We start from the raw sequence: 27,371 nt of genomic DNA on the forward strand, positions 1-27,371 counted from the left end.
ATTCTAAGGGCCCATAATTGTTATCAGAATGACAAAGGGGTCAATGTCACAGAAAAGGTCAAGATCCCCTGGACTAGAACAAAAAGGTGATAGAGTTTCAACATCTTGTACAAGATCCCTAATAAATAATCTTCCAATTTGATCCACTTATAAAGATTCCATCGATGGAAAATGCACTGCCTCCAACATTAGTTAATCTCAATTTGGGTTAACTATTGGGGTATACGTGTGTGTGTGTGTGTGTGTGTGTGTGTGTGTGTGTGTGTTTGTGTGTATGTGTGTATATGTGTGTATGTGTGTCTGCATGTGTCTTTGTATAATTTTTTTCTTACTTAGAAAGCCAAAATCTAACTCTAAAACTTTTCTGATTGCAGGGACTAAGCAAAGCAAGTTTAATTCTTCAATTCTTCCACATTACATTCTTTCAAATACCTTACATTCTTTAAACAGGTCAAGACTATCCTTGTTGGTGTTTCTATCCCCAAGCCCTGCTAAAATGCCAGACAAATAAAAGGTACCTAATTTTTTTATTCATGTTTTTAAGACTTATCAAACTCCAAATATTTTTTCATCAAGCTAAAAATGTATAATTTGTTAAAACTATTAACATATAGCTTGATTAAGAATTTCCTTCTTTATTCTATCATGCCCTCCTTCTTGTGGATGACTTTTATATTAATGTGGCACTCCTCATCAGTCAACTAGCATTTACTTACTATATCACCACTCATTCTGACTTTTGCCTCGCCATCAAACTTTTAGGATTCTGGAAGGAGAGTGAGGTTGACAACTTCATATAACTCTGCCTCACTAAAATCCAAATCATCTGAAAACCATCACATCAACCCAAGATGTCATTGGTCCACCGGGAAGACAAAAGATGAACAACAACAATTATATGCCAGCCAATCCCTGGGACACAAAGAAAGGAAAAATACAGTCCTTTACATGTGCAAAGAATTGATGTAAATTTCTAAGAATAAAAGCAATTACCCAAATGATAAATGGTCAGAAGATATAAGCAAGCAACTTTCAGAGGGAAAAATTCAAGCTGCCAATATTCATATGAAAAATGGACAAAAAACACTAAACATTAGAGAAATGCAAATTAAAATCCTGAAGTTCTACCTCACATCCATTAAATTTGCTAAGGTGATAAAAATATAAATGACAAATGCTGAAATATGTGGGAAAGCAGTACATTATTGTCTTGCTGGTATAACTGTGAACTGGTCCAACCATTCTGGAAAGCAATTTGGAACTTCTCCAAAGTTAATAAACCAAGTATCATCTTCACTTCAGCAATACCACTAGGTCTATATTCCACAGATATAGATGATAGATAGATAGATAGATATAGATTGACCAATAGATGACATAGACAGGTATTAATATAGATGTTGATGTAGCTATAGATGTGTTTACAAAGACTTATATAGAGTTGATATAAACATACAAATGGCAATAGATATTGATCTGGATGTTGATATAAATATGGATATAGATAGATGTTCCCATATAAATACAAAATAGATAGATGTCTAGTTTAGATTTTAGGCAATTTTGAAATGATCTGTTCTGGAAGCTAAATGAGCCTTCAGGAAAGTAAAATAACTGTCAAAATTTCTTTGCTAGTGTGGAAGTCTCCTTTTTTTTTCATAATTCCCACCTGACGACTCTCTCAAGGTCACTTCATCCTTTTAATGCCAAGAAAGGACATCAAAATTATTCTCAAAAGGTCATCTTACACATTTAAAAATGCCAAATTCCAAGCATCAGAGGACATGCACTTCTCTTGTCTCCCTTTCTACCTGAATTGCACTGCTGAGATCCCTAATGACTTGTGAAACCAAGGCCACCAGAACCCATTCCATGGAAGCAATAGTTAATAGCAGGAAGAGCACGAGTTCTTTCTTTCCTTGGTTTTTGCATAGCAGTGGGGTTAAGTGAATTGTCCGAGGTCAGACAACTAAGTAGGTATTAAGTGTTTGAGATCAGATTTGAACTCAGATCCTCCTGAATCTAGGGTCAGTTCTCTATCTACTGAACCACCTAGCTACCCCAAGAACACTAGATCTTGAATCTGAGACACTGGGTTCAAAAACTGATTCTAATACTTAAACCTGTGTGACTTAAGCAAACCACTCAGTCAATCAACAAACATTTATTTACTGTCTACTCTGGACCAGGCTCAGCCTCTTCAAGTTTCAGTCTTCCCATTTGTAAAAATGACATAATTTGCCAAATTCCCTTGTGAATCTGTGATTTTTTAAAATTTTCTGGACACTGATATTTGGGTGGATATACACATATGATCTTAGATATTGATTTAAAAAATAAATCAATTACTCAAAATTAATATAAAAAGCCCTATTCATAGTTTATAGAGGGATGATATTAGATACTTTGATATAAGCTTTCTACTCATCTTCTATGAACTTGAAACAAGCTTTGGGAGAAGTGGAAGAAGTGCTTACACACAGCCTCCAGGAGTTTTAGGGAAATATAGGTTTAAGAAGACAATTTTTCCCCGTTCCCTTTTCCTGAAAAAATACAGGACACTCTTTGATGATTGGATATAGAGTAGAAAGGTTTTAGTCATGCAATTTTTCTGAGACAGTGGGATGTGCAATTCTTGAAGGAAATATAGAACTCTGAGGTAAATGGAGTGGAATTAGGGGGAGGGACAGAAAACTGGATTTGGATCTAAGGTCTAGGGACTAAGCATCAAAGGCAATTTGGATTCAATGATCACTGTTTCTGACCTTTGGTATATCTTTGGGCTATCTGTGACTATACTTTAATACTCTTTTCTCCTCACTTCCATCCAAGTGGGACAGAGGCTGATTCCCTGAGTTCTCTAAACTAACTTTCCAATTTCTACTAAAGTGATTTGGATTTTTTCCTTTCTAGATAATATTGGATGAATCCTAAATGTTTTGAGCTGTTTCCACATGTCAAAATGTGATGGCTTCCAAAAAGAGTCAATGAATGACTTGTAGTACACCTAGATACAAGAGGGACCAAGGCTGAGACTTGGTTAAAAAAGTGTCAGACTTCTTCTAATTGGGACTTGCAATACATGAGACAAAATGTCACTTAGTTTTGATATTAATTTTTTTGGTTAAACTTCCCATAAATTGAAGCCAAATTGAATCCAGGATGTTTTCTTTTTTTTGGCTAAAACAGACAAATGTTTCAAAATAGGCATGGCTACTGGATCTTGTATCACGTATAAGGAAGCAAGGGTGGAGCTGAATGTGGTAAAGAGACAGGTAGAACCATCCAGTAGGAGGAGAAAAGAAAATGGTTGGGAAAGCTCTCACTCACTATATCTCAAGGATGGGGGCTAGAAGAGGTATGGATACTCGTCTTACCATTTTAATGTCTCCTTCAATTTTGACACTTAGTTCAAAGGTGTTGTGATCACTATTGTTGCCATTTTACTTTATCCTCACAAAAATCTTGGGAAGTAAGTGATATTCCCATTTTGAAGTTGAAGAAACTGAGGCAGAGATCAAGTGACTAGTCCAGGAATACAAAGGTAGTAAATTTCTGAGAAGCATTTAAACCCATTTTCCTAAATCCAGTGAGTTCCTTGAGGACAGTCAACATGTTTTTGCATTTCTTAGAACTCTAAGGGCTTATTAACATGGCTGCTAGAGAGTAAGCAGTTAATAAATGTTTGTTGGTTAACTGATTATGTCCTCGATTTGTTAAGAAGAAAGGAAACAAAAGTGAATAGCAACATGTAAAACTGGGGATTCACTGGGCAGAATCCATGGAAGGACAAGGTATTCAAGCATGGAGGAAAGTTCATACTTGAACTAACCAATCACAGAGCGAGAAATGAAGATAAAGCAATCAGGCTAGAAAGACAAAATAAAATAGACACATTAAATAAGCAAGGGAAAATGAAAGACAGGGCCTACTTGCAAGCAATTAGTGTCAGAGAAGAGGTTTCAAAAAAGAGTGTCTAAAGTAGAGAAGAAATCAAGGATCAGATGGGACTTGAACCAAGCCTTGAAGAAAGCAAAGGACTTACATTGTTGGAGAGGAAGAATGGAAGATATTGTAGACAATGGAAATAACATTAATAAAAACTTGGAATAGGGAAATAAAGATAATTAGTTCATGCTGACAAAAATCAGCATGTCTAAAATAGAGAGAGAGCTAATGTAGGAGGTATTTGGTTTGGTGGGGTGACTTAGAGGGCTTTTGTGCCCAGAATCAGAAACTTGGATTTTGCGCATTAGCATCTCAGGAGATAACACTGACTCCCATTTTATTGTGAAGATGAAGGCCATCTCTCTCTCTCTCTCTCTCTCTCTCTCTCTCTCTCTCTCTCTCTCTCTCTCTCTCTTGCTCTTGAATTCCCTCAACTCCTCCCCCTGCCCACCCATCAAATCTTCCCATTTATTTGTCCCTCCTTTTCTTCATTCAGATAATGTGATAGCTCTTCTCTTGCTAAAGCTAATGTCTGCACTTGATCCCTCTAGCCTCCTCTAGGACTCTGCTCCATCAATCATTCATTGTTTATTCCTTTCCTTTTCATCTTCAATTTCTCTTATCTTCAATCTGTTCCTTTCTACAAGCATGCTACAGAGTTAAAAAATATCATTCCCTTGACCCTATCATTTCTTCAATTTTCATTTGTTTTTTGTTCCTTTCTCATTCATTGCTAAACTTCTAGAAAGAGTAATCTCTACTTCCTGACCCAATTTTCCTATTGCCTTTTGAAAGTTCAAGTCCCTGCAATCTGACGGGGATCCCTACATTCTGTTAAAACTGTTCTCTGCATTCCTCAGACTTCCTTTACCTTTTCCTAGCATTTGACCATGTTAGAAGCCTCCCTCTCTTTATCTTGATATTTTTTCATCCCTTGGTTTCTATGACACTATCTTCTCCATACTGGATGGCTTTTTCTCATTTATCCTTTTTTCACAGCATAATTTTCTTTACTTTGGGTGAGTGTCCATAGAGTTCTTTCCTCAACTCTTCTTTTTACCTACACTGTTATTATACTGACAATGGGGAAATTTTAACTCTCAGACATATATCTCAATCATAATTCACCAGAATGGAAATTAGCAAAATGTAATAACTGTTTAAAATCAGAAATTAAGCATTAACAACTTTTAATAGTATTCTATACAACCTACAGTCAGAGAGAGACATGGAAGAGACACAAACAGAACCTCATTTCACAAGAGAGAAGATACCTATATGGTGATAAACTGCTTGTAATATAAATACAGTATAAACTTTGTAATGTAAATACCTCCAGGAAGATAGGAAAAGGAAAAATATATCTTTTTTTTCAGTTTCCAGATGGTTCTTGTCCTTTCCTTTTGAAGAAGACCAAAATGAACACACTGTGTTACAATGTGTCCAACTAGGGCTGATAAAACCAATAATAGTTTTGATGCTCCAGCACAGATTGAGTACAAATAGTCCATTTGAAGACCCAGGATGGTTACATTAAATTTATTTATTTCACGTTTCCTTTGAACTACTTCAATTCTCCCTTGTGCATAGAGCCCAGCACCGACTCTGATGAGGGCATGCCATGCTGGGTGGTCCTATTTCAGTGTTTCGCATGCTACACAATCAATTCTAAAGTTCTTAAGAGAGACCTTCAAAATATAATTTATTTTGACTCCCTTCAGAACACTTACTCTGTGTGAGTTGTTCATAAAATAGTCATTTTGGCAAGTATACCCCATTGTCATTGTACTCTCTATAGTAATGTTTGAGTGGTTGACATTTTAGCTCAAAAAAAGAACCTTAGTATTGGGTATCTTCTCCTACCACGTGATTTTCAGAATCTTCTTAAGACAGTTTAAATGTAAGTCATTTGCTTTTCTGGTATGGTGCTGGTAGACTGTTCAGGTTTCACAGGCAAATAGGAATGAGGTCCACAATGACGCTGTAGGCCTTCAGCTTGTTAGACAGTCTAATATCACTTCTCTACCACATTTTCTTTCAGAATCTCCCAAATTCTCAGCTAGCTCTTGCAATGCAAGTGTCAACCTCATTATCAATGTGTACTTCTCTGAAAAGTACACTGCCAACTTAAGTGAATTTATCAACAGTATACAACACTCCATTTGCTATAATCAGTGGTTCTACATATGGATAGTGTGGTACTGGTTGATGGAGCACCTGTGCATTTTTTTGGTGTTAATTGTTAGGCCAAAGTTAATGCAAGTAGCAAAGAATCAATCAATACTTTGTTCCTTCTCAGCTTCAGAGGCTCCAAACAGAAAATCATGCACCAAAACTCCCTCCACTTTGTTCTTGGTTTGTAGCCTTTTCAAGTTGAACAATTTACTAACATTGTGGTAGCTGACCTTGATGCTGTGTTTGATAACATGGCTGAAAACATCACATTTAAAAGGATCCACTGATGACTGGAAAATCATTCACTCTTCAGACCTCAGGCAAGCATGCCATTATGAAATTGAGGTACAATCCTGATGAACTCTGGCCAACCAGATTTTAACATAACTTTCCATTGTATCAAACAACTTGCTCAGATCTCCAGCCATTGTATATGGACCACTGATCTGTTCCTGCCATTTTTTCTGTAGTTGTTGGCTAGCAAACACCATATGAACTATTCCTCAACCCTCTCTAAAGTCACACTGGCTCTGAGTGAGGCAACCATCTTCCAAGGTGAAGGAACAGTCTATTGAGGAAGATTCTGGCAAGAACCTTACCAACAATGACTAAAATGATCATCACAGGGTAATCAATTCCTTTTACCTTTATAGAGATGGACAATGGAGGCATCCTTGAAATCCTGAAGAATCATCTCTTCATACAATATAACCTGGAAATTTTCAGTCATCTTTTTGTGAGCATTGGACCCCTCACTTTGTAAATCTCAGCTGGAATAGAGTCAGACCCAGGTGCTTTGCCACTTGAAAGAAGTCTAATGACATTCAAAATCTCTTCTTCAGTTGGAACTTCAGCTAGGGACAAATTGATTTGAAACTGGGGTAAACAGTCAATGGCTTCTGCATTGGTTGAGGACAGTCTGTTAAGAAGACTATAAAAGTGTTCAGCCCATCTCTCTATGCTCATGTCCCTATCACTAATCAATGTGGCTCCATCAGCACTAAGTAGTTGAGATTTACCATGTGTTGGAATACAAATAGCCTTAAGGGAAATGCTTTGAGGTGTTATTATCAACATAAAATTGAATTTTATCTGCCTTCTTACTGAGGCAAGAATTTTGTATCTCTCTAAGTTTCACTTAGATGGAATTTAACACTTCTTTCTTAGAGATAGATATTCTATTCTGCTGGTAAATCCTGTAGAGGTCTCATTTTTCTTTTAGTTGCTTCTGTATTTCCCCCATCATTATCATCAAATCAGTCTTGATGTTTGTGAGCATTATGACTCAGATGAGCAAATGAAAGTGCTGTACATCAAATCTATGAAAGCCGTCCACTCCTTTTCTGCTCCAGTGTTGCCAACTGTGTGTTGACTCAACTTTCCCTCCAAGTTAGCAACAAACTCTTCCCACTCAGAAAAGCACTCTAACGTCTTGCCATTAATTCTTCTGGTAGTCACTTTGCCCTGGGACCACCACTTTGGTTCAATATGAATATTTAGATAGGGCAGCTAAGTGGTATATACAATGGACAGAACACTGGCCTTGGAGTCAGGAGGACAAGAGTTCAAATCCAACTTCAGATGCTTGACACTTACTTAGCAAAATGGCCTTGGGCAAGTCACTTAATCCTGTTTGCCTTGTATCCAGGGCCATCTCCATTTGTCCTGATTCATATCTGGCCACTGGACAAGAAGAAAGTGAGGCTGATAACTTAGCATAGTACCACCTCAACTAAATTTAATTCATGTGCTTGTCATGGCATTACATACCTGATATCATGGTCTTACAAAACTCAGTGCCACACAGCAATTTCATCAATGTCGTATTCTGTCTATCTCTTGTACTTGCAATTACATAGTTTATTAGAAGGCAATGTTTGCTGCAAGTGTGCATCCAGGGAGTTTTAGTGCATTTAGGTAAATGGAGGACAGAGTTTGTGATGAGACGTGGTCTTTAGAGCTGCTTTTTGCATTTGACCCAAACTGTTTTTGTTTGTTTGTTTGTTTTTGCAAGGCAATGGGGTTAAGTTACTTGCCCAAGGTCAAATAACTCGGTAATTATTAAATTTCTGAGGTCAGATTTGAACTCAAGTCCTCCTGACTCCAGGGCTGGTGTACCACCTAGCTTCCGCCTTCACAAAATTGTTTTTAAGATGTTATTTTCTTCATTTTTTTTTGTATCTCCTTCACCAAATTGCTGACTTGGCTTTCATGATTTTCCCACATTGCTATCATTTCTCTTCCTAATTTCCCCTCTACGTCCCTTATTAGATTTTCAAAATCTTTTTTGAGCTCTTCCATAGCCTGAGACCAATTCATATTTTTCTTGGAGATTTTGGATGCAGAAGTTTGACTTCATTATGTTCTTCTGGGTGTTTATTTTGATCCTCCAGAGAACCAAAGTAATTGTCTATAGTTGGATATTTTTCTTCTGTTGTTTGCTCATTTCTCCAGCCTAAAAGTTGATTTTAATTCTTTGTTAAGGTGAGGCTCTGCTTCCAGGGTGAAGAACTCGCTGTCCTAAGCTTTTGAAGGTTTTTGCAGCTGTTTTCAGAGACACCCCCCCCCCCACCCTCAAGGTCCTACAATTTTCCAACTTCTCCAAGGTTTTATAAGAGGCTTTGAATGCTCTCCTGGCTTGTGCTCTGGTCTGTGTGTGACCACAAGCACTCCAGTCTGCCCTGTACCAGGAGGAGGGTCTCAGCTCTACTGTAGACTTTAAAGCACTATTGTGGTTCTGAGACTGGAGCCCCAGAATAAGACAAAGATCCAAGTATGGGTAAAGCAACAAAGTCCTGCCTCAGGGATGGCAAAGAGACCTCTTCAATCTCCCATAACCCCCCCATGTCCATGGACTGAGTACTCTGAAAGCAGCTGGAAGCTTGCCTCCCTGCTTTAAGGCTCCCCAGGAGTGCTCCTGGAACCCTGGGTTTGATACCTGCACTCGACTGAGCTCTGCTCTCACTCTGGTGTGCAGTTTTCCTGTTGATGTTCCAAGTTGCCCTTGGCAATCCCTGGACTGAGAGGTCTGGAAACTGCCACCACTGGCACAGACCCAGGTGCCCCCAGGACCCAGGCACCCAGTGGTATGTTACTGGATGACTAGAGCTGGTTGCTCTGGAGTGGTCTGGTTGTGCTGTGGGCCCTTTCTAACCCCAGCATAACAGATCCTTCCCATGAATCTTCCAAGTTGTTTTGGACTGAAAAATTGTTTCACTCAGTCTTTTTATGAGTTCTGCCACTCTGGAATTTTATTAGAATCATTATTTAAAGGTATTTTGAGTGGTTTGGGGGAAAGCTCAGGCAAATCTCTGCTTTTACTCTGCCATCTTGGGTTCTGCCCAGCTCAGTTAGTTTTGATTGAAAAGCCTACCCAAGCTTCACAACACTTCCCTTCACTGTGGCCACTCTAGTTCCCACATCAGTCATCTGGCCTTCATTTAGTAGCCTTGTTTCACTCAGAGCTGTTATTTGGATATGATACCTGCTGAGTTCTCTAATAAAAAAGCAAAACCAAAAGAGAGAGAAAAAAAGGTTTGGATAGATCAAAGAGGGAAAAACGCACCCAAAATGCTAACACTCCCAACAAATAATCATCAGCTCTCTACTTGACTGCCTCCAAGGAACAGGAAGCCCATTCACTCTGGGACTACTCAAAAAGTTTATCCTCACACAATTTGCCTATTTGTAACTTCTATTCATTGCTAAATGAATAGTTCCACCCTTGATGGTGGAATTACCTCTTTTATCTATTTCCTACTTTAAGACAGCTATCATATTCGGATTGATTCTTCTCTTCCCCAGTATAAAAATCATAATTCCTTCAGTCAGTCATCATATGACATGAACTCAAGGCCTTATAGCATCCTGATTGGCCTCTTCTGAACAGTCTCCCACGTGTCCAGAATAAAGATGATGGGGGAAGACAAGAAATCTAGAGACTTACTGACCCAGGAAAAAGGGGACAAGGGAAGAACAAACAGTACTCACCAAAGTCAGAGACTCCTGGAACTTTTACTGATGACTGAAAAATCAGGTTTAAGGGGTCTAAGTTACAGTGTTCTGCCTAGCCAAGGATGGGCAATTAGAAGTGAGATCAATTTCTCTTGTTTCTATCAAGAATAAAAGATCAGAGTTTTAGATCTGGAAGGGACCTCAGAGGTGATCTAATCCAATCTACTTATTCTATAGATGAAATTAAAGCCCAGAGAATTACTTGCCAGAGATTAAAAAATGATATTTGATTCACAATTTGCCTGGATTCAATTACTTTTCTGGTTGATATGCCAACTAGGAGGAAAAGGTAGTGCTGCTGTTTTTCAATTGTAGACATACCTATAAAGTAGCAGAAAACCTTAGTTTTGGAAATAGAAGGAGATGACAATTAACAAACGTGCTCATTTTAAATATTTATTTATTTCATTATCATTAATAATAATAATTATCATTATAAATATAATAAATAAAAGTTAAAATAATTAATCATTTGATTGATCTTAATATTTAATATAAAATTTAATTTATTGTTCAGCAGGTATTTATAATTGCCTACAATGTGCCAGGCATTGTGTTTGGGACTGAGGGTACAAGTACAAAGAATATAATAATCCCTGATGGCAAAGAGTTTGTATTCTAACAGGGAAGGCAAGAACATAGACACACATATACACGCAAATATATATATATATATATATATATATATATATATATATATACACATATATGCATATATAGATACCTACATATATGTGTCTGTATGGAGTGCATACCATATGTAAACAAAATAAATATAAAGGGAATAAGTACAAAGTGGTGAAATACAAAACAGTTTAGGATGGAAGCCACAGCATTTGGGGATAGCAGTAAAACTATCATGTGGTAAGTAGTTCTTCAACTGTGCCTAGAACAAAGAGAGTAATTGAATGAGTCAGGGTTACAAAGGGAGAACATTCTGGGAAATGGGGATGGCCAGTATTGAAGTATGAAAATGGGAGTGAGGCCTTGGAGTCAGGAGTACCTGAGTTCAAATCCAGCCTCAGACACGTAATAATTACCTAGCTGTGTGGCCTTGGGCAAGCTACTTAACCCCACTACCTTACAAAAAAACTAAAAAAAAGAAAAAAGAAAAGAAAATGGGAGTGAAAGTATTGGGGGAGAGAAATATAGAGAAACCTAGGTTGGCTAGATCAGGAAACGCACATGCATTTGCCTGTGTGCGTTTGTGCATGTGCGTGCATGCGTGCGTGTGTGTGTGTGTGTGTGTGTGTGTGTTGTGTGTTGTGTTGTGTTGGGAGGGTGAGGATGTAGGATGAGAACAGAAAACAAAACTGGGGACAGGTTGTGAAGGACATTAAGAACTAAGTAGAGGAGTTGATATTTAAATCTAAAGTCTATTGAAAATGGTAGTGATATGTTAGATCAAAGGACAATCAGTTTGGCAGCAGTATATAACAAAAAATGAAAATTAAGGGAGAAATATGATGCAACAGAATCCAAATCAAATATAATATTCAAATTGATTCTTCCTATTTGGGATAAAATCACATGCACACACACAAATGTATACTGTGAAGTATACAAATATGTATAAAATATTATTCTCTTCTTAAAGCAGAAGTTCATAACTTAAAAATATTTTTAAAAGATAACTGAGTTTCAACATAATTCATATCCTTTGTAACTGAATAATTTCTCATGTATTTTTTTTTATTATTTCATTCGCTTAAAAGCCATATTCTGAGGAGCTATCCATACACTGCAGCAGAATATCAAAGGGGACCATGATACTCCAGAAGTTAAGAATCCCTCCATTAGTAGAAGCAGGCAAATCAAAATCAAGATATTTTTGTGACATTTACATTTTAATTATAAGTGTGCTTATATTAGCAAAAGTATCCCTTTTATTTCCATGACAGCCAGACATTTGCTTGCACCAATCATATCACCTAGCTATTCTCCCAGGATTTTCATTAAAGGTAAAATGAACTCTATGAGTGTTCTTGTGTATGTTCAAAACTCTGCTGAAATTGGTGTTTGAAATTACATAAAGGAAGCAAAATGTAGGATGGATATATAATATGGGATGGACCCTTTCTAAAAGTAAAGACCATCTTGTCCCTTCCCCGATCCAGGTGACTAATATGGCCTTCATTGGGCCATCACTGTAATAAACATAATGCACAATTCATTCCATCATTCATTTTATGTCATGGTCTTCTTTGATTATGAAGGACGACAACAACAACAACATAAGTCAAGACCATCCTGTCACACTCTTCCCCAATCTAAGTGACTAATGTGGCCTTCAATCAATGCCCATTTCCAAGCCAAGAAAAGGAACAACTGATGGACAATTTGCATTCTCTTCTCAGTTCATCATAGAAAGATTATTAAAACCAGTGAGCCCCAACCCATTAGAACTGTGCTCACGTCAGAAACAACGAACTGGCCTGCCCGTTCTTCGTTTTTATGCACTGCTCTAGGACTATAAATATTCATCGGAATGTAACTGAAAATTATTGAAGTGAGGAAAAAAGAGAAACAGGGAAGCCATTTGCTTCAATTCATAAACAGCATCTGTTGGGAAGTTATTCATAGATTGCTTCGGGGCCTGCTGAGCAGTGAGCCCGTGGAAAAGGGTGTCGTTGCAAGCAAATTGGCCTAAGCTGCAATGGAGATGCTATTAAACATGAATCACTGACAGCCAGGGAGAATGATCAGGCACTGGGCTGTTTTATGTCTCCTTTTATCACTGGGACACAGAAGTAGCCTCCAGCCAAAGGCTCAAACAGTTCAAATTAGAAGAACCACCTTCTAAGTCTATTAAGGCCTAACTAGTGGCTGGAGAACGTGGCATGAAGCCACAGAGCAGAGGGCTCAGACTGTTTGTTTGTCATCTGCCTGAGGCATAGTAAGCCAGGCCCTTCTAGACAACATGACAGATTTGACCTTTGCTGGGTGTATATTTTCCATCAAAAGTATTGTTTATATGATTTTCTTTGAGAGAAGGTAGAAACAATCTATAGAGTATTAACACCTAAACATGGCAGAAACAGAAATTTCGAGCAGGACAAGTCCTCCATGTTACAGAGGAAACTGAGGCCCAAGGACTTGCATTGGATCCTAAACTTGCAAATGAAAAAGACTTTTGAAGTCAGTCATGCCTCTTCATTTTGCCAATAATGAAGTAGAGGCGGGAACTGAGGTGCCCAAATTCATCTTGGTAATATGGAGAAGTTGTGGTATTTGAATCATATCATCTGCTTCCCAAATCTAGTTATCCTTCCCATCACATGATACTGGCAACCTAACACATTTATTGGAACAGAGTTTATTACAAAGGAAAATTAATATGGGATTTACAGAAATAAGGTTCTAATGGAAAATGCTTTTTATCATCTGAGGTTGACAATTATGACATCCTAGTGAATGTTGAAGTTCTGTCCCAGGAGTATGAGGATGTTCAAGTAAAGCTACCACCTCTGACATAAGAGTCGCTGAGCATTTTCGGGGTGGTTCATCTACCTGTCATGTTAATAAAACTCTCAGCTATGACTATAAGAAGCTGAGGTATGTATAGCAACCACACCCCAATAATACTGTCTTGACAGACAGGCTGCACCAGATTGAAGTTAATTGCCAGGCCTCAAATCCATTGGTGAATTGGGGGAGATGTCAATCCCAGACAAAAGAAGAATGGATAAGAACAATTTGTTGCAGTAGTCATGCAGGCAGTTGAAACAGGAGTCACTGAGTGATTAGGGCTTGGTCAGACGAAAGATGTCAAGGTTATCCACTGTATCCTGAGCTATCATCAGATATTCTCACATTTGTCTTGCCATTAGACTTTGATGACTCTGAAAGCAAGATTGAGGCTGATGAATGTGCAACTCTCCTTCAACTCTAAATCAAGAGCAAATCAAGCCATCAGATCTTTGTGTTGTCATTGATTGTCTTAAAAATAATAAAAAAAAAACAACAGTTGTCTCATAAGAACACAATCATAACAAGACTTCGCAATTTAGAGTCATTATATATGGGTTGATTTAGTTGCTTTTAATGAAAAACAGGCAGTAAGCAGCAGTCAGATGAATATCCACCTCAGGCTTTTCTACATAAGGTTTTAGAAGCCTTGGAAAATTATTTGTGTTTTATAAATTACAATCCCCTGAAGGTCACAAAATTGGATTTGAAAAGGCCTTAGTGATACCTTTAGTCCATTCATACTGGGAAAAACAAATGATTTCTACCCTTAACCATTATTAACGAACCCTTTACCATTCAGACTTTATTAAAGACCTCAACTGGTACTGTAGTAATTGAGATGGCTAGGTTGCACATTGGATAGAGCCCCCAGGCCTGGAATCAGCCCTAGGATATGAATTCAAATCCCACCCCAGATAATTTATAATTTCCTGGCTGTGAAACTTTGGGCAAGTCACTAAACCCCATTACCTTGCAAAAACCATAAACAAACAAAAATAAATAAATAGATAAATAGATAGATAAATAAATGAACACATAAACACATAAACAAACAAACATGAAAATAAATGAATGAATGAATGAATGAATAAATGCTAATATTGTAACAATTACCTACCAAGGCAGTTCAAAACATTTTTTTGATATAATGAAATCTGAGTTTTGATACAATGTTAACTCCTTGAGGATAGGAACTTTAATGTTTATCTTTGTATTTTCAGAGTTGTGATAGGTTCTTAATAAATAATTGCCTGGGCAGCACCAAGATGGTGGCACAAGGCTAGGAAGCTCCCAAAGCTTTTTCTGAAAGCTTAAATGAAGCCTCTACACATACCTAAAGTTACAAAAAAGAGTGATACAAGTTACCAACTCAAGATATCATGAAGGAACTTCAGTAACGGTCTGTCCCTTAAGAGTAAATGGAAAGCATATCCCATAGTAGGCAAGAGAGCCGGAAAGCCCAAGGGAAGCTCTTACCTTCAGCACAGTTCAGGTCACACTCAGCAAGTCATCGCTGACAGCAGATCCAGCAGTGAAGGTGCCAACACTAACTCATGAGACAAAGTTCAAGCCCTGGGAACGCTGGTGCAACGGGGGGGGTCTGGATTGTGCTGCCCCAATGCAGGAAAGAAACCTCTACATAGGCAACACCTTAGCAAGTGATAAGCCAGAGACCAGATCCCATCTGCAGCACAAGAAGCTTAGTATAGCTCCACTATCAAAATGAATAAAAATAAATAAAAATGTGGCAATCATAGAAAGTTACAATTCTGATAAGGACAATAAAAATGTCATACTAGAAGAGAAAAGTAGTGACAAAATGCCTACATGCGAAACCTCATAGAGGACTATCAATTGGCCTAAAATCCAAAAAATAAATCTCTTGGAAGAATTCAAAAATGATTTAAAAAACAAAGAAGAGAGGAAAAAGAGAAAGGGAGAAAAGAAACAAGAGCCATTCAGAAGAATTATGAAAAATTGACTATAGAAATCAGTTCCTTTAAAAGTAAAAATGACCCACTAGAAAAAGAATATAACTCATCAAAAAGCAAAATCAATCATCTGGAAAGAAATGCAACTATTTAAAAAGTAAAATTAACCAACTGGAAAAGGAAACACAGAAGCCAACTGAAGAAAATGAAATTCTAATAATTAGAATTGGACAAATGTTAACTAATAATTCTATAAGCTACCAATAGACAAAAACAAAAGCCTTAAAAATGTAGAAGAAAATGTAAAATACTTCTTTGGAGAAATTACCAACCTAGAAAAGAGGTCAAGAAGAAATAATTTATGAATTTTTGGTTTACCTGAAAGCCTCAATCAAAAAAAAAGCCAGAAAAATATCTTTCAGGAAATTATCATGGAAAACTGCTTTTACACAAGAAGACAAAATAGTTCTTGAAAGAATACATTGATTCCAGAAAGACATTTCAGACTAAAAACGCCAAGGAATATTGTAGCCAAATTTCATAATTCTCAGCTAAAGGAGAAAAATACTGTAAGCAGCCAAAAAGAAGTAATTTAAATACCACGGAACCAAGTCAGGATTAAGAAGGACTTATCAGTTTGAACCTTATAAGACTGGAGCGTCTTACAATATTCTAGAGGGCAAAGTTCCTTGGATTATAACCAAGAATCAATTGCCCTGCAAAATTCAGCATATTCTTTCAGGGAAAAAAAAAAGTTAGACTTTCAATAAAGTAGAGGAATTTCAAAATTTTCTAATAAAAACAGACCAGAAAAGAAAAGAAAATTTATTTTCAAATACAAGCCCAAAGAGATGTCTTAAAAGGTAAATGGAAAGGGGAAAAATCACTAGTCAAAAACATTAAAATGTTATGGGATATAACCTACATGGAAAAACAATACTTGTAACTCTTGAGAGTTGTATTTCTCTTAGGATAGTTAAAGAAACTTACTTAGGGAAAGGTTATGGATATAGACTTTGAAAATAGTGATACTTTAACTGATTCTTTAATTGGTGAAATTAAAATCTACTGATTCATAATTGTTGAAAATAGTAGGAGGGTTTATACTTAAGGTGTGGGTATACATAAATAATTGTTTAATTTATTAATTGATTAGAACAGAAACCATAATCAGGAAGAATCCCATATAAAATCATTATCTTGGTGCAACTAGGTGGCACAGTGGATAGAGCACCAACCTTGGAGTCAGTAGTACCTGCATTCAAATCCAGCCTCATACACTTAATAATTACCTAGCTGTGTAGCCTTGGCAAGCCACTTAACCCCTTTGTCTTGCAAAAACCTTAAAATAATATAAAACAAAATCGTTATCTTGTCTTATAATTCTCCATTCCAAGTTTAAGAATCCTCTAATCCTCTCCTCCCACACCTGGCTATGACTTTCCTGTCTCTTTCTCCAAATGCAGTTCCCTTTTCAGCCTTTGAGCTTCCTGCTTGTTCTTTTTCCATCAAAATATTTTATGATCAACATTACATTCCCCTAGCACTCTGTTCTTTTTTCCCCTGATAGCAGGTAATACAAGGAGTATACTCAGGTTGACATTTATGTCTTGCAAAGCACTTTGTAAACATTATCACAATTAATCTATAGTCCAAAAATGGAGGTACTATTATCATTTTCATTTTATAACTGAGGAAATGGGCTCACAAATGTTATGTGCCAAGAGAGACAGCTAATTTCAGAGAGAGTATTTAAACTCACATCTTCCTCACTATAAGGTGAACATAGTACCCTTTATGTCTGACTCACTTGGGCAGCTAGGTGGCTCAATGAATAGAGCACCACAGAGTCAGGAAGATAAGCGTTTGAATCCAGTCTCAGACACTTGCAATTTACTAGTTGTGTGACATTGGACAAGTCACTTAACCCTTATTGCCTCACATCCAAGACCATCTCCAGTCATGCTGATTCATATCTGGCAATTGGATCTAGATGGCTCTGGAGGAGAAAGTGAGGCTGGTGACGTACACAGCACCCCTCACTCAAATCCAATTCATGATCTTCTCATGGCAACACCTCCCTGATGTCCTGGTCTTTGAGAATGAAGGATAAACATCACCACCAACTCTCTTAATCTTTAAGAGGTAAGGGGCTAATTTGCATTTAAAAGGAAATCATCTAGTTTTTATATTAAGGAGATAGTTTTTATTATATTAAATTACCCTTTTATGCTTATAATTTTTGGAGATTTTAGTTCAAATCATCATTGTATTTCATCAAGGAATTTTGTTTTGCAATTATTGAGAAAAACATGTAGGGTATTTTAAAATTTTTTGAAAGCATTGACTAAGTTAATTACTTTTCTAGTTTTGAAGTATTTCTATAAATCTCATTTCATCATAATGAATGATTTTGGGGGGAATGTTACAGTCTTTTTTATTCATTTAAAATTTTGATATGCATTAATGATATTGGTCTTTATGATTCCCTGGGTTCAGGATCTATATTTGTCTCATAAATGCACTTATAGAGTATTTTCTTTCTCAGTTTTTTGGGTAGTATATTTGTATATGGTATAGGAATTGTGGAATTTCAAAATCTGATAGAATTGGGTAAATATATCAGTTGCAGCGATTTTACTTTGGCAATTCTTTTTTATTACTAGTTTAATTTCCTCTTCTGAATTGGGATAATTTGAAATTGCAATCGAATATAAAGCTACCTTGATTATTTTGTATTTTTGTAGCTTATTCTTTTGAATTATCAGTTTTTTGTTGGACTATAACATATGGCAGGCTCTGATTTTTTTCATGTATTTTCATTTTTTTCTTCAGTGTGATCTTAATTGTTAATTTTTTTAAAATTTGCTAAATTGTATTTTCCTCCCTCTTTGCAATCATGGTGGCTAAAGGGATTTTTAGCCTTTTCAAAGGATAATCTTTTTATAAAATTTTATCAATTCTACCTTCTTTTTGATTTCTAATTTTTCGGTTTTCTCTTCTTCCCAGAATTTTCTCTTTTGTACTTATTTTGGACTTTGTCTTTCTTTTTTTTTTAAAATGCATACAAATTAGTTTATTAATCCTCTCATTAACCAGACTCCTTCTCCCATTGGTGAGTTGCTCTGAGGCTTCCATTGGGAGAGGGACACAGCTAACTGGACCTTTATTTACCTAATTACTATTCTTCTGACTTTTCAGATTTCAACCCCAGGACCCTGTAAATGTGCCTTAATCCCTTCCTTAGTCTGTTTTTCAAATGCCTTTTCTATGTTACTTTCTACTAATGGAATGTAAGGCCCTTGAAGGATGTATTTCTTTTTGTGAGAATTTTTATCCCTAGTATATCAAGTACTTAACATATTCTGGTTGCCTTGCCTTTTTATATTTTGCTAGTTTTGTTTAGGGAATACAGTTTTTCTATAAGATCTACTTTAGCAGCATTCCAGAAATTTAGAAAAATTATATTTTTTTATTTCTATGATTTAATCTTGAGTAATTTTTATTTAGGATTTCATTATTAAATTTCCATTTTCATTTATATTTTTACTTGTACTCCTTGTATAACTATTTTGATTCTCTAAGGAACTACAGAGATGTCTAATGATTTGTTTTTACATTTATTCATAATTTCTTTTTATTGTTTAATTTTGCAAATATGCCACTTGAACCTAGAAAAATATGATTACTTAGCAACCTCATTTAGAGCACACCATAAATATTATAGCTTTAACATCTATAGTAATTTTTGGGAGAAATATAGTGGATAGAGCGCCAGAATCATTATCAAAAATTAAGATGATAATACCTCAAAAATGTGGGTACCTTTTTATTTAACTGACAATATGACCTTGAGAAAATCACTTAAACTTCCAATACCTCAGACATCTATTTCTAAGATTTTAAGATACAGATTCACAAAATCTTAAAGCTTTAAGAAATCTGTGATCCCACCTTCATTTTACATTTGAGGAAACAGGTTCTGAGAGGAGATATGTCTTTCCCATGATCACATAGCTATTCTTTGGCAAAGCTAAGACCAGAACTCAGGTCTTTGATTCCAAGGTCAGTGCTCTTTCAATGATGACATGATAGTTTTGCATAGTCTTCATTCTAGCATGTACATTTGTCTAGATCTCCACAAAAATCACGTAAATTTAGTCATTGATCCTAATATTTGAGGCTCAAGGAGTGAATGTGTCATCCATGATCACATAGTAAATTAAATGTCAGTGAGGGGAATTGAATGTTGATCTTCCAGGCTCCCATTCACTTTATTAACCATTCAGAAAACTAAGGCTCAAAAAGGCTAAATGGTTTTGCTAAATAGCATACAACTAGTTAGTGATAGTTCCTGTACTAGAATCCACAACTCAGTAGCATAATTCCAATTCAGTGGCCTTTCAGTTAAATCATGCCATCTTCAAGAGAGTATTTCCCACTCTGAAATGATTCACTTAATTTGTTTGAAAAATCAGCAAGGAGTGACTGTGAGCAGGTGTTACATGGGTGCTGCACCTATTTTAAACCAACTAACTAGTTAAGTTAATTGAGCAAGCATTTACTGAGTAATTACAATGTGCCAACACAGTGCCATGTGTGATCAGGAAAACAAAACATCCTGGGGCTCAGAAAAGAACAAGTAATTGGCAATCAACTCAAGTTCTTTGAGAGTTCCAGTAGGTTGCCAAGAAGAGGCGTATTGTTTGAAAGATGGTGATGTACAAAGTAATAGTGGTTGTTATTACAGGGTTTCATGACAGATTCTAACTGGGTTGTTCTAGCCTCACCCCACCCCACACAATAGACTCCACTTTCTTGCCGCCATTAATGTGAATTTATTTGAATTGCTTATTATTGGAGTTGGATGAATAAAACAACTTCCCAAATGTTTTATAAGCTTCCTTCAGGCTTTTCTTTTTTCTGTCACTCAGAGTTCCTGGCTACTAATCTTTTTTTTAATGTTATTTTATTTATTCAATTAAATGTAAAGATAGTTTTCAACATTCATCATTTTTTTTTAAGTTCCACATTTTTCTCCCTCCCTTTTCCTGCTGTACCTATGATAGCAAGCTATCTGTGAGGTTATGCACATAGTCATGTTTAACATATTTCCATATAAGATATGTTGTATAAGAATAATTGAAAAGAGAGAAGAACATGAGAAAAAACACAGAATGTTTTTTAAAAACATAAATAGTAGGGTTTGGTCTACATTCAGAATCCATAGATGAATGTGGATGTCATTTTCCATCAGAAATCTTTTAGAATTGTTCTTGATCAATGAGGAACCTAGATCATCACAACCGATCATTGCACATAGTAGCTATTAATGTGTATAATGTTCTCTTGATTGTGCTAATTTCACTCAGCATCAGTCTATGCAAGTCTTTCCAGAATTTTCTGAAATTTGGGTATAAATCTTAATCCTATTTCTCAGTGGGGGAAAATGAGAGAGTACTATAATAGAGTAGTTTAGTGAAGGGAAGAGGGAGAAGAAGGGAGGGTTATTATCTGTTATGTAGTGAAGGAAGTCTCATTTCCTCTCTGAGCCAAACCCAGGCAAAACTTGCAAAAATGATTTTAAATTTCTCTTCTCTTACTGTCTTCATTGACTGCTTGAATAGCTCTTAGTAAACATTCAACTCACAAATACAAATTTCATCCTATCCATATTCTATGTGATTATTTTTCATGCAACCCATAACCTCTGCCCTTTGGATGCCTTTTTCTAATCTATTATCACTGCAAGAGAAGAACTCTCTCTAGGCTTTCAAATCTAGGAGAAACAAGATGGGAGAGTCAAACAAGTCAAGCCATAGGTCATGCTACAAAAGAAGGGACTTTGTGTTCAATGCTCTCCTACTTTGTCTTTGAGCAGCAGCATCAACAGTAAAATAATACATCAATATTTTTTGAGTAGCTATGATATAAGCAAGCATTTTTATGTGTCTACTAAGTGAAGACATGCTGTAAAAAGTTGAGGATATGATTAAGAAAGACTAAAACAAATAACACCCTACTTTGAAGATGCTCCCAGGATGGGGGGGGAAATAATATGGAAAGAACCGTGTACAAACACGATATATGTGGGATAAATAAAGCATAATTAACAGAGTGAAGGAACTAATCATAAAAGGGATTAGGAAAGGATTCTTGTAAAAGGAGGTATTTTAGTTGATACCTGAAGAGAGTAAGAAAGTGACAATGAAGATTGTTAGTAATTCCAGTTTGAGCAAGAGCCTGAGAAATGTCCAGAGGAGGCAGACAACATATCTATATGAAGAACAAATCATTGTGCTTGGATATATTCTCCAACTTTTTAAAGTATTATGATAGTCTAGAATATCAGAAAGTTCAGGAGTTTGTTTGTGGAAACAATAAAAATTTCCTGTACAAGCACTACCTTAAACACACTGCAGCTCTGTTACTATAGGCAAGTTAGTTTTCTAGTCTCTCAGGCATCTCTCTGAAACTTTAGCTATAGAAAATGGTGTATTGGTGAAGAAAGTTGACAGATCAAATGTTCTCTTCACTAATAAAATCAAGTTATATGTTATAAAAATGAACTGAGCATGCAATTTTAGAAACAAAAGTGTTTTAAAATTATCAAAGTCAGGCAGAGCCAAGGTGGCAGCATGAGAACAGCCTTTCCTAGGATCTCTTTCAAAATATTCCAAAAATCTTAAAATTATGACTCTAATTAAGTTTTCAAGAGACAGAATCCATCGAAAAATACAAGGAGGTAAATCTCCAGTCCAAAGTAATGTGGAAGATCGTGGGAAGGCTCTGTTCCACAGGGTTGGAGGGGGAAGCAGTGCAGCCAGGATCACTGGGCTGGAGTGCAGGAGCTCCAACCTTCTGGGAAAAGCTGTGGGGTGCCTGGGTCCCTGGGAGCACTGGCATGTGGAAGCAAAAGCAGTTTCCTTACCTGTTAATGCAGAGAACACAGAGGACAACTCTGTGGGGAAAATCAGAAGCAGAATGAGCACAGAGCCCAGGTCAGTGTGGCCCTCAGTGCTGCCCAGATCCTGGGAAATGGAAGCAGGCCCACAGAGCTGCCCAGCAGGGAGCCACCTGGCAGCTGCTCCCAGAGCACTCAGCCCACTGAAGGTAAGGGTGTGGAGGGAGACTGTACAGGTCTCTCCTCTGTCCCTGGGACAGGACTCTGGTGCTTTGTCCATATTCAGACCCTGGTGACAGTCTGGGTCCCCATACTACCATAGAAGAGCAGGAACCCTCCTCATAGCCCCAGGGTAGAGGGATGTGCTTGTCCAGACCACAGGCCAGGAGAACAGTCAGAGTCTTTCATAAGATATTTAAGGAACTGAAGTCCTTGTGGGGGTCCCCTAATAAAACTTAAAAAGCCCAGGGAGTACTCCAAAACCTGGGCACAGGCTGGGGAAGTAAGTAAGCGGAAAAAAGATGTAATTGTCTATCTGACTATAGACAATTACTTTGGTCCTATGGAGGATCAAAACACATACTCAGAAGATGACAAAGTCCAAGCTACAAAGCCTCCAAGAAAAATAGGAATTGGGCTCAGGGAATGGCAGAGCTCAAAAAAGATATTGAAAAATCAAGTAAGGAAGGTATTGGGAAGAGAAATGAGAGAAATGTAAGAAAAACATGAAAACCAAGTTTGCAGCTTAGTCAGGGAGATACAAAAAAGTGTTGAAGAAAACAACATGTTAAAAACCAGTTTAGAGGGCAGCTAGTTTGCCCAGTGGATAGATCACTAGCCCTGGAGTCAGGAGGGTCTGAGTTCAAATCTGACCTCAGATAGTTAGTAAGTATCTAGCTGTATGACCTTGGGCAAGTCATTTAACCCCATTGCCTTGCAAAAACAAGCAAAAAAGCCCCACAAAAAACAGTTTAGGTCAAATGGAAAAAACAATCCCAAAAAGTTAATTAGGAGAAGAATGCCTTAAAAAAGCAGAACTGGCCAGATGGAAAAGGAGAGAAGAAAGCTCCATGAATAAAACAACCTCAAATGTAGAATGGAGCTAAAGGAAACTGATGATCTTGTGAGGAATCATGAAACAATAAAACAATAACAAAAGAATGAAAAATTAGAAGAAAGCATGAAATATCTCATTGGAAAAACAACTGATCTGGAAAAGAGATTCTGGAGAGACAATTTAAAAATTTTCAAGCTACCTAAAAGTCATGATCAGGAAAAGAGCCTGGACTTCATTTTTTAAAGAATTTCTCCAGGAAAATTATCCTGATATCCTAGAAGTGAGAGTAAGATAGAAATTGAGAGAATCCACCAATCTCCTCTTGAAAGAGCTCCAAAAAGATAGGAATATTATAGCCAAATTCCAGATTTCCTAAGTCAAAGAGAAAATGTTACAAGCAGTCAGAAGAAAACAATTCAAATATTGTGGAACCACAGACAGGATCACACAGGACTTAATAGCATTCACATTAAGGGTTTGTAGGAATTGGTATATAATATTCTGGAAGGCAAAAGAACTTGTAATGCAAGCAAGCAACTACTGAGCAACACTGAACATCCTCTTCCAGGGGGAAAGATGGACATTCATTGAAACGGGAATTTCAAATGTTCCTGTTGAAATGGTCAGAGTTGAACAGAGAGTTTGATCTTCAAGTACAGGACTCAGGTGAAGCATAGAGAGTGTGGACAAGAAGGCAAAATTATGAGAGACTTGATGTTGAACTGCATGTATGAACTGCATGGAAAGATGGTGCTGATAATATTCGTATGAAACTTCTCAATTAATAGAGCATATATAGAGGGAGCATATATAGACAAGGCAGAGGAGGGAGTTGAATATGATGGTATTATATATTGTGAAAATGGAGTCATTGAGTAAAATGGAAATGTACTGGGAGTACGGGAAAGGAATGGTAGAATGGGGTAAGATATTTCATATAAAAGAGTCAAGGAAAAGCTTTTTGCAATGGAGGGGAAGGGGGAAAGGTGGATGGGAATGAGGGAACCTACATTCTCATTGGAAATGATGCAGAGAGGAAACAACATACATACTTAATAGGGTATAGAAACCTTGAGGGAAAAGTAAAGGAAGGGGATGGAAGAAAGGGGAAAGGGGGAGGGGAGAAGGAATGTAGGTGATAGAGGAGATGGTAGATCATGGGAGAGGGTAATCAGATACCATACTTTGTTTTTTTTTATCTTTTTGCAAGGTGGTGGGATTGATGGCCTATCCAGGACCACACATCTGGGTGGGTCCCTGGGCTGGGATGTGGGCTCAGGGTCTCCTGGTCCCAGGGCCAGTACTCTGTCTGCTACGCCACTCAGTTGCCCCCAGCACACTTTTGAAGAGTCACAAAGTGAAAGGAGAGAGAAAATATAATAAATGGGAGTTGGGAGGGATGGATGAAGGGAATTACAATCAGCAACAGCAACTGTGGAAAAGTACAGAACTAACTTCTCTGATGGATGTATGATAAAGAATGTGATCCACCCCAGAGACAAAGCTGATGCTGAACACAAAATGAAGCACATTTGTTCCCTTTTTTACTTTATTTCTCATGAGGTTTTTAAATTTTTTTGGGGGGGAAGGGGGATTATGCTTACTCTTACAAGAGCATTTTAGTGATATGTAAATAAATAAAAATGTACATGAAAAAAAGCAAAAAGGGGGCAGCTGGGTGGCACAGTAGATAGAGCACCAATCCTGGAGTCAGGAGTACCTGAGTTCAAATCTGGCCTCAGACACTTAATAATTACCTAGCTGTGTGGCCTTGGGCAAGCCACTTAACCCCATTTGCCTTGCTAAAAATCTTAAAAAAAAGAAGTCTAGATTTTTATTGATTTTGTAATATTGTTTAAAGTTTGTCTTTATATTCTTTGCTTTGCTTTTCCTCATTTTATTTTCAATTCAATTTGTTTGTAAAGGTCAAAACTGCATATATAAATCAAATAAAAGTGAGTATGAGTAAAAAAATTAAAAAATATCAAAGTCAAAGCAATAATATGAGTTACAAATGCTTATCCATAGTTTCTTTAACACAGATTAGAGACCTGTGACCTAAGTTCCTGCAGAAAAATGTGGCAGAGTTTTTCCCACAGCCTGAGAGGAATTTATTTTGTGACTTTTATTTTATTTACTTTTCCCCAGTTAACAACCATTGATTTTCCTTCCCTGTCACTCATTTCTAATTCTAATTCCATTTTTATTCTCCAAAAGAACAGTTTTCAGAGAAAAATTAAAAAGAATTCAATATTATTGACCAAATAAAAGAATAATAATATTTCTAAAAGAGACAAAATAATATCAAATGCAAAAAGTCAAAAATGAAGGTGCTCCAAAAGACAGACATCCTTAGAATTTATATGGTGGGGGAAAAATGATCTCACTTCTAGAAGGAACTTCATTGAACTTCTAATCTCCTAGAAAACTAATCACTTAACTAGTTGTATGTTATCATACAGAGATCTCATTAGTAACTCAAGGAAACCAATGAGGGGGAAAATCCCCAGAATATACCAAAATACTCACGGCAGGTCTTTATTTGTGGTGAGAAACCCCTATCCATTAGGGAATGGACAAGCAAACTATGGTATATAGATGCATCAGAAATGTATAACATTACACCATGAGAACTAATGAATCAGTGAAATGTAAAGAAGCATAGGGAAGACTTTTATGAACTGATACAGAGTGAAATGAAAAGAACTAGTAAAAAGTGAATAAATCCATTAAAAACATTTGTTAAATGCTTGGTAGATGTTTAACATGGTTCCAGTTCTGGGTATTACAGACAGAACATGAAATCATTCCTGCCCTCAAGAAGCTCACAGTTGAATAAAAGAGTAATAATATAACCAATGACAACAACAATAAGAGAAATATATACATTTTTCTCAAATATAACATATTAAAATAATTATCATAAATGTTCAAGGGCATCTGAATTCTGATTAATTAAATTACTATTACAGATAACCCTCACCTCATTATGGAGGTAGGGTACTCTAGGTGTAGAATGTAGGTGCAGTCTTATGTCAGTTGTTTTCCTTTTATTCCTATGCTACAAGGAAAGTTTTAATGAGAATTCTATATTGGGGAATGACTGTTAAATGAACACAATGAACCTAGTAAAATGTATAAGAAAGTAAATAGAACAATTTAGACATGAAGGGATTGGTCTATATCAGCAGTTCTTAAAATATAGTGTAGAACCCTTGAAGTCCCAGGATGCTTGAATATTTTTCAAGGGATCCAAAAAAAAGTCAAAATTATTTTTGTAATACTAAGATGTTTTCATTTCTAACATACTAATTATTAATAGATAAAATCTACCATAAAAAAGCTATTTGAGAGATCCTCTGTAAAAATGTAAAGGGGTCTTAGGACCCCTTTACAAAAAATTTTGAGAAAGCATGGTCTTATTTCTAAATCCTGTTTCAATGCTGACATTTTGTGCCTTTATAAGAAGTTGGAATTCAAAGCATGACTAAAATATGTAAACAAAGAGTGTAAAGGACATTCTTAGCAGTAGGGATGGAAACAGCAAAGGTGGAGAGATAAAAATGAATCTTTCTGGCAAATGGTGATGACAAGGTTGGCTTGAATGGAATATTTAGGGAAAGGAATAACAACTCACCTTTATTCCCACTCCTTTCTTTGCCTTAGGTTCTTCATCCACAAAATGGGGGGCATGGAAAGGGGAGAGGTTTGATAGTCTCCAAAGTCCTTTTCTATCTTCTATAGAGATCATCCTTAATTTTGAATCTATTCTTAATTCTTCCTAACTTTTTCTTTCTTCTCTGCAATATGCATGTCCACACTCCAGCCAGTATCAAGAAAAACTTATTTCAGTCACATTTTCTTTTGGCCA

The 27,371-nt window shown here is 36.6% G+C and overlaps 1 pseudogene; it reads left to right on the top strand.

Annotated features, from left to right (window-relative positions):
- The first annotated feature begins 3,209 nt into the window (after positions 1-3,209).
- LOC141496573 (aurora kinase A-like) overlaps positions 3,210-27,371 on the top strand; it is a 39,090-nt pseudogene continuing 14,928 nt past the window's right edge.

This window comes from Macrotis lagotis, chromosome 8, assembly GCF_037893015.1.
Source record: "Macrotis lagotis isolate mMagLag1 chromosome 8, bilby.v1.9.chrom.fasta, whole genome shotgun sequence".
Lineage (NCBI taxonomy): Eukaryota > Metazoa > Chordata > Mammalia > Peramelemorphia > Peramelidae > Macrotis > Macrotis lagotis.